Source organism: Syngnathus floridae, chromosome 1, assembly GCF_059516105.1.
Source record: "Syngnathus floridae isolate MCC-2025c chromosome 1, RoL_Sflo_1.0, whole genome shotgun sequence".
Taxonomy (NCBI): Eukaryota; Metazoa; Chordata; class Actinopteri; order Syngnathiformes; family Syngnathidae; genus Syngnathus; species Syngnathus floridae.
In genome coordinates, this window is record NC_142413.1 from 22,833,455 (window position 1) to 22,842,165 (window position 8,711).

General features: G+C 36.7%; 1 long non-coding RNA gene across 1 annotated transcript in view; it reads right to left on the minus strand.

Annotated features, from left to right (window-relative positions):
- The window catches only part of LOC148404644 (uncharacterized), a 32,715-nt gene extending 25,695 nt beyond the window's left edge, over positions 1 to 7,020 (minus strand). Inside the window, exon 1 of the long non-coding RNA XR_015861517.1 lies at positions 6,920 to 7,020. This is a non-coding gene — a long non-coding RNA (uncharacterized LOC148404644). The remainder of the gene's footprint in view (positions 1 to 6,919) is intronic.
- Between the last annotated feature and the right edge of the window lie 1,691 nt (positions 7,021 to 8,711).

Here is an 8,711-nt window from a genome sequence, read left to right on the forward strand (position 1 = left end):
TACCATATGCAAAAAAAAGTAATACATCATATACAAAAGTATATATATATATATATATATATATATATATACGTATATATATTTTTTTTACATATATCCAGTCATCTCTAATTAAAAAAAAATGCTTTGCTGCTATTTTGTGGCATAGACAGGCAATTATCTTTTGGGGTGTTTGAGTGGGTGCATGGGGGCGTACTGTAGTGCTATTCTTGTCAAGTTTATCAACATCTACTGGGAGTTGAGCTCTGTAAACTATGACTTTCAACAAAGCAAATGCGTGGCATAGAAAAGCAATATCGTGGATTTATGTGCATGCTAGTTGATCTTCTTCCTTTCTAAATGTTGTTAATAGCACACTCATCAAACCTCTTATCCACTTCCTCCAGTCTCCTCTGCTTTCTCAACCTTGACCTATGCCGCACCCATCTCATCCATCTCTGCTCAACCCTTCTACGGCCAAGAGGCTCGCTCCCACATCACTACTTTGCCTCCCCCGGCTCTACCACTTGCACTTTGCAAAATGAGGATCACAATGAAGGACAAGGTGCTAATGATTGTCATACAGTTTAACCACGGTCTTGGGAATATATGTCTCGGATAAAACAACAAGTTAACCTCCGCTTAGTGGGGGCCGGGTGACTAAGGTGAGGGCTACTGGGGTGGATAGGAAGTATAATAATGGCTGCCTTTACTAATCCTTTAGTCATTCTTTCATCTCACTATAAGGATTATTAAACAATAATCCAACTAAATTTGGTTGACTTCCAAGTTTTAAAAAAATCCCAAAGTAAATAACGTCACTCTAATTCGTTCTGGGCGCAAACAATAACTCGACAGGTGAGTGTACGTGACATACCTTATTGCCAGACAGTATAAAAGGGGGTAAATTACTTTAGAATAGTACAAAGTAAAACTAATTCCATCCCTGATGGGCACATCATTAAAGATAGGAAAAAAGGAATATTCAGCTTTGAATAGATCCTTTTTTTTTTTTTTTAAAGAAAAGCTTCTGTTTCGAAACTGATGTCATGGTTTGTTATTTTAGCTTCTCACACACACACACACACACACACACACACACACACACACACACACACACACACACACACACAAACACATGCACAAACATGCACACACACAAACACACACACGCACATGTATACGCACAATTCCATACCCAAGCAGAAGCCTCACCCAAAACGTCAACTTTATTCCATCCCATTGTCGCACCTTCTTTCTCTCATCAAAGCTACTTTAAAAGGAGCGATCACGCCAATGTGAAGTAGCAGTCAGGCGCTTGTTTTCTCTATGCTCTCTGAAAAACAAATGTACAACTTGGACTTGGAGATGCAGAAATAAAAATATCCCATCAGTAACAGCTCAGACTGAGACATTGCTGATTTCCAATCCAATTACATTAATCAACCATAGAAAATCCATACGGAAACTTAATGAACAATCCTTCGCAGGAAATTTCAGGGATTGGATGATTATAATTAAAGTTGGTTGTGGTTGTCACTCTGTGTCAAATGACATAATCTTGTCGGAATAACCTTCTGACCGCCATTGTGACAGACTGAATTATCAGACGATTTGATTTTTTTCCCCCCTGAATAAGCTCAGTGTGGCGTGCCAGTCAAATGTGACAAAGACGTTGCAATAGATGACAAGGAAAGAAAGCCAAAGCGTTTCCCTTTTTAAGTCATTTTACTGACTGGGTGCGTATTTAAGACACGAAGGTCATGCACTTTGTAAAGGAACAAAAAGTCTCATGTGCATTGACAGATTTCTTAAGAGTCCTCACTTTGTATTGCACCTTTAATTCACAAGGTCAAAAATGTCAATGGGCAAAGTGTTGCAAGGCGTAAAGAGCAGAGTGATGCTGCTCCCTACTGACCACTGAATGCGTCTTGAAAATGAGTGAGAACATTTCCACGTATAAGAGCAGGAGGCATGGATTGGATCGGATCATCACAGGTTGCCTCGGCATGGATCTTGCGGGATGTAATCCCCTTGGGAAGTCAACTGAGCTGTGTTATGATAAGATCTTTAGCGTTTCGGTTAATTGGTGGCTGATTACTGACCACCGCTGAGCCCCTTGGAGGTGTCAGTCCTCCCTAATGAATGCTGGATTCATGTCTAGAAACTGGGAAGCAAATTAACAGTATTCATATAATTTCACAGTATCTGGCATGCAGTTGTGTTTTTTAAAACGTCAATATGAGTTATTTTTATTTTGTTTTTTTACGTGAATGCAGCGCCAGAGACTGCAGGGAATTATGGCGCAGGGGTGTTATGCTGTCGCCATCTAGTGGTAGCTGTAGTCACAGCCAATAGTGCGAGGTTTGATAGTGACTGAGTTTTCTCACTGTTGTTTCAGTATTTATTTTACATGTTCCTGATACATACAGCAAAATATTGAAAAACTATTTTGATAAAATGAAAAAAACATGACACATTTATGACGCTCATTTATGATGAGAGGTTTTAGCTTCAAATGATTTCAAAAGATTCTTCTAGATTTAGCAAACTCCACACAGAAAAGCCTGAGAGAATATTCAAATCTAAAACCAGAGATGGTCTATTTTCACATTACATCACCCCTAAAGAAATTCTGAAAATTTCCATGAAAGAATATCAATGGTTAAAAGGTTCAACAGTGGTTTCATTGGACAATAACAAAATTTCCCCAACACATGAGGGGAAATTGTAACCTAGGTTGAACTTTTTGGTCAAAATCCAAAAGATGTTTTTTACTGTAACCACAACTCTGCACATCACTGAAAAAACTCCATTCCTATAGTGAAGCATGGCAGCATGCTTCGGGGCTGTTATTCTTTAGCTGGAACTGGGGCCTTAGAGAAAGTGTAAGAAATCATGAATAGTTCAGGATAACAGTCGCTGTCAGTATATAACCTTCAAGCTTTGGGTGGAAAGTGGGGTAAAAATATGCTACTGCTCACACCATTATCATTTGTTTGAATGTAATTACTTATTTCTGAACAGGGGTGTGTAGACCTTTTAGATTCAGTTGATTCTCTACAGATTTGAAAAACAGAAAAGAGTTTATCTAAAAGCAAATTTTCATACAGCCCTTGTATTGGATTGTGCACAGTGTTGACTATTATTTAAATTTGTATTGAATAAGATCTAAATCCACCTGCATATGCGTAGGATCCCTAAAGCCCCTCTTACAGTATTTCCTCTATTTTGCATTTTGCTCATTAGTGGCTTCATCATTCAAAACATTTAATTAGCGCCGCATATGACAGCCTCTCGACATGTTGGACTTAACTCCTTTCTTGCGGTAGCGCACCATATGGCAGATAGGGGAGGCCGAGTAGACTCTAAGGACGCAGTCCATCAAAAGAAGAAGAAAGGCTTGAGACACTTCAGCACCATGCAGCCACGCTGAGAGCTGTCAGTGGTGGATTAGTATTTGACAATGTGTAATGGATGCTCAGCCTATTGTTTCTTGTGACATCTACATTGTTTTGATGCGAATATGTGGGAACAAAAATATCAACAACCTGGCTTCAGCTTCACGCACGAGCAGCTGCCATAACACTAATATATATATATATATATATATATATATATATATATATATATATATATATATATATATATATATATATATATATATATATATACATATATATGTATATATATGGCATGCCGTTCAGGAAATTAATATTTGAATATATTGAATGAACCTTGAATATATTGAATGAACTTCGAAATATATTGAATGAAACTTGAATATATTGAATGAACTTCGGAATATATTGAATGAAACTTGAATATATTGAATGAACTTCGGAATATATTGAATGAAACTTGAATATATTGAATGAAACTTGAATATATTGAATGAACTTCGGAATATATTGAATGAACCTTGAATATATTGAATGAACCTTGAATATATTGAATGAACTTCGGAATATATTGAATGAACCTTGAATATATTGAATGAACTTCGGAATATATTGAATGAACCTTGAATATATTGAATGAATTTCGGAATATATTGAATGAATTTCGGAATATATTGAATGAACCTTGAATATATTGAATGAACATTGGAATATATTGAATGAACCTTGAATATATTGAATGAACTTCGGAATATATTGAATGAACTTCGGAATATATTGAATGAACTTCGGAATATATTGAATGAACTTCGGAATATATTGAATGAACTTCGGAATATATTGAATGAATTTCGGAATATATTGAATGAACTTCGGAATATATTGAATGAATTTTGGAATATATTGAATGAACTTCGGAATATATTGAATGAACTTCGGAATATATTGAATGAACTTCGGAATATATTGAATGAACTTCGGAATATATTGAATGAATTTCGGAATATATTGAATGAACTTCGGAATATATTGAATGAATTTTGGAATATATTGAATGAATTTCGGAATATATTGAATGAACCTTGAATATATTGAATGAATTTCGGAATATATTGAATGAACTTCGGAATATATTGAATGAACTTCGGAATATATTGAATGAAACTTGACTGACGTCATCATTGCCGCCATCTTGTACATGCATTTCGTTGCTGCCGCAATTATGAACCAGTCAGCTCGCAATATCGTGTCAGCTATTCTTAGCAATGATGAAATTGTCAATGCACTGGCGAGTGCTTGTACCACCCAAAATCCCCCGGAGACACATGCCCAGCAATATCATGCTTTGGACGAAGAAGTCCAGGCTGCTTTTAATCGGGGCGGTTTAATGTCAGACAATATTTTCACGGACCATATTCACGGCTCAACGTGCGGTTTAAATTAACCCTACCTATTCTTACTTCTTCTGTCTTGGGCCCTTTCTAGTGAACGGGCGTAGATTGTTGTGGGGCACTGCTGTGAGGTCGATGGCAAGCTGAGGTTGCGATGATTAACAGAAGCCTGGTCTGTTGTGCGCCCAGGTCTGCCCCGATTAAAAGCAGCCTGGACTTCTTCGTCCAAAGTATTATATTGCTGGGCATGTGTCTCCGGGGGATTTTGGGTGGTACAAGCACTCGCCAGTGCATTGACAATGTCATCATTGCTAAGAATAGCTGACACGATATTGCGAGCTGACTGGTTCATAATTGCGGCAGCAACGAAATGCATGTACAAGATGGCGGCAATGATGACGTCAGTCAAGTTTCATTCAATATATTCCGAAGTTCATTCAATATATTCCGAAGTTCATTCAATATATTCCGAAGTTCATTCAATATATTCAAGGTTCATTCAATATATTCCGAAGTTCATTCAATATATTCCGAAGTTCATTCAATATATTCCGAAATTCATTCAATATATTCCGAAGTTCATTCAATATATTCCGAAGTTCATTCAATATATTCAAGGTTCATTCAATATATTCAAGGTTCATTCAATATATTCCGAAGTTCATTCAATATATTCCGAAGTTCATTCAATATATTCAAATATTAATTTCCTGAACGGCATGCCATATATATACACACATATATATGTGTATATATATATATATATATATATACATATATATGTATATATATATACATATACATATATATATATATATATATATATATATATATATATATATATATATATATATATATACACATATATATGTATATATATACATATATATATATGACCAATTACAGTACCAGTATATAATTAGATAAATTAAAAAAATTCTAATTAATCAGTTTTAGATATAGTCAGGCTATATTCATCAAGAAATACTACAGCATCAATGAACACATAAATGCTCTGTGGGCCAGAATAAAAAATTGAGCAGGCCAAAAATGTGGTCTTATTATTAGACCAGAATTTCTCGTAGGGAATACAAAGACAGCTCTTTTGTTGTTACTGTCTCCCAAAATGCCATGTTTGCCAGAAAATGAATGACGCAAAGCAATATTTTAGTGAGTACCAGATAATCATTTGTTTTTCACTTCTTCAAGCTGTCATTGTATTTGTTTGTAATTGAGGACTTCTCTGTGAAGAAAATGGGGTCTAATGCAAGACATGTGTCATGGTTGTTACACCCATGATGGAAAGGGTTCGATTTTGTAATCCAACCCCCCCTCCATCTACTTTCTGCATCGTGAGTCACATTCCGTACATGCGCCCTTGCTGGCATTGGCACGACGATACGTCACTGCCTATGAAAGTTATTTACGTTAAAAAAGTTGTATTAAAAAAGTTACTTACATTAAAAGGGTTTCCCTGGTCCACATGGTTCTTTTATACCATCAGTCAATTAGCTCAAGTGACTTAATGAGGCATCACTGCGTCTAAAATATTACTTCCCTTGGACCCAATTAATGAGGCCGCTAATTGCGCTAATTTGCGTGCGGAATGAATCTACTGCATTAAAATGGGTAATGTATGTGCCAGGAAAAAAAAAAGGAAGCACCTCCGGTGCTTTGGGGGGTGTATGAATGCGTTTGTGTGTGAGGCTAATTACTGACTACATGGCTGACCTCACTGTTCTTCATCCATTGAAAGAAAATGAGCGAGTCTTTAAGAAAGTCACGCCTGCTTAACAGTTTGCCTTTGTCAACATTCGCTCCTCCACTTGCAAGAACGTTTTCAAGATAATAATAATAATAAGAAATTTATTTTTTAGGCATTTTTGGAACTCTTAATAGTCTTAAATTCGTAGTAGTTGCAATGTTGAGCTTGAGGAGCACTCATACAAGTATCAGTAGCTCTTTCCCTAGCAGCAAGTGGCTTGGCAGTGATGTCAGGCAGAACTGAGGACTGCCTCACTTGCACTGAGCAGGGCCTCGCCTCACCCTTTATCCATTGTCATTATCACCAATAATTGTGTGATCTCTCTTAATTGAATGCCCACAAGCAGAGAGATGAACTGTCATATGAAACACGCAACAGCTCACCTGGCTGCGATCCATTTGCAAACACGCGTGAACTGCACACCCTCAATGTGTGTGTGTTGGCGTCATGTAAATACACCAAGGTTGGAATTAACTATCCGGCCAGTTGCCAGCAACCATTGTCTCGCCAAGTTGTTGTTTCATCGCAAAACCTTTACCTTTAAACCAGGGGTCTCAAACTCCAGTCCTCGGGGGCCGCATTCCTACATGTTTTCCAAGTTTCCCTCGTTAAACACACCTGATTCAAATGATCAGTTCATCTTCACGTTCTGCAGGAGCCTGATAATTGAATCAGGTGTGTTTAACAAGGGAAACTTGGAAAACATGTAGGAATGGGGCCCTCGAGGACTGGAGTTTGAGAGCCCTGCTTTAAACTGTACTCATTTGAAATGTTTTTGTGGCCATCCTCCTAAGTGATTTGGCATCTGCATCTGCTTCGATTATCACTGGAGCATCACAAGTATCTTGTGGCTTTTTGTTCGTATGTATTGTAAATGTAAAAACTATTGTGGAGCAAATCTGCCGGTTAACAGCTTGGGCTAAATTTAAATAAGGCAGAACCTGTGCTTGTTTCTGTCCTTGCAACCCCTGAGGGTTCTTGAGAATAAAAGTGTAATAGAGGTGGAAAATAAATTCACATTTGCATGGTTTCTCTGTTTTTCTATGTCTGTGGTTTTATAAAACAGCAATGCATGAACAATTCCTCTATTAAATAACATTGTTAATGCAAAAGAAATATCCCGCCGTGAGAATGAAAGTCCTGCTGTTTTAATTTTCACAAACTTTCTAACACAAACTCATTTACATGCGACCTGTTATTGCATTTTTTTAATATTTGCCTTTGTTTGCAAGATGATAACAATTCGTGATTTTTGAATAACACAAACTCATTTACATGTGACCTGTTATTGCATTTTTTTTATATTTGTCTTTGTTTGCATGACGATAACAATTTGTGATATTTGAATACTTTTTTCTATAATAGTTATTGGCTATTAATGGTGGAACGTTTTTAGTCACAAGAAAACGCACGTTGTCTTTCAATAACATAAAAAGGCATTGGTCAGGCAAAGGTTGCGATGGTATTTACACAACTTGATCCGCAAATTTCCACTTGAAAAAAAAATATCCAGTGTTTTTGGTATTAACAAGTGAGCATTGAAATTCCTCCATGAACCTACACATGTAGACAAAATTGTTGGTACTCCTTTGTAAAGTAAAGAAACCCCCATAGTGGACACAGAAATACCGTATTTTCCGGACTATAAGGCGCACCTAAAAACCTACAATTTTCTCAAAAGTCGACAGTGTGCCTTATAATCCGGTGCGCCTTATATAGTATGGGCCAAATTTCAAAATTTAAACTGGCCCGATGCATTGTGTCATGAAATCAATCATAAGTGGCCCGCTAAAGACTATGAATCATGAATCAAAAAGACTATGGATCATTCTTTTGTGATTATAAAGTAATTTGTTGCGTCTGAAGTTGAGATAAAAAAGATAAAATGGAGAATGATTTGATTTGGATTAAAAATCTGACATGATGCATTAATGGTGCGCCTTATAGTCCGGTGCGCCTTATATAAGGACAAAGTTTTAAAATGGGCCATTCATTGAAGGTGCGCCTTACAGTCCGTCGCGCCTTATAGTTCGGAAAATAAGGTAGCTTGAATCTGACAAAGAAATGATACGTAAAATACTAAGGTTGGATATGGCCTTACAGTCTGTATCTTTTTCTCTCGTCAATGTTCTTTTGGGTATTGTCTTACCTGTGTGAATGTGTTTCGATAATATT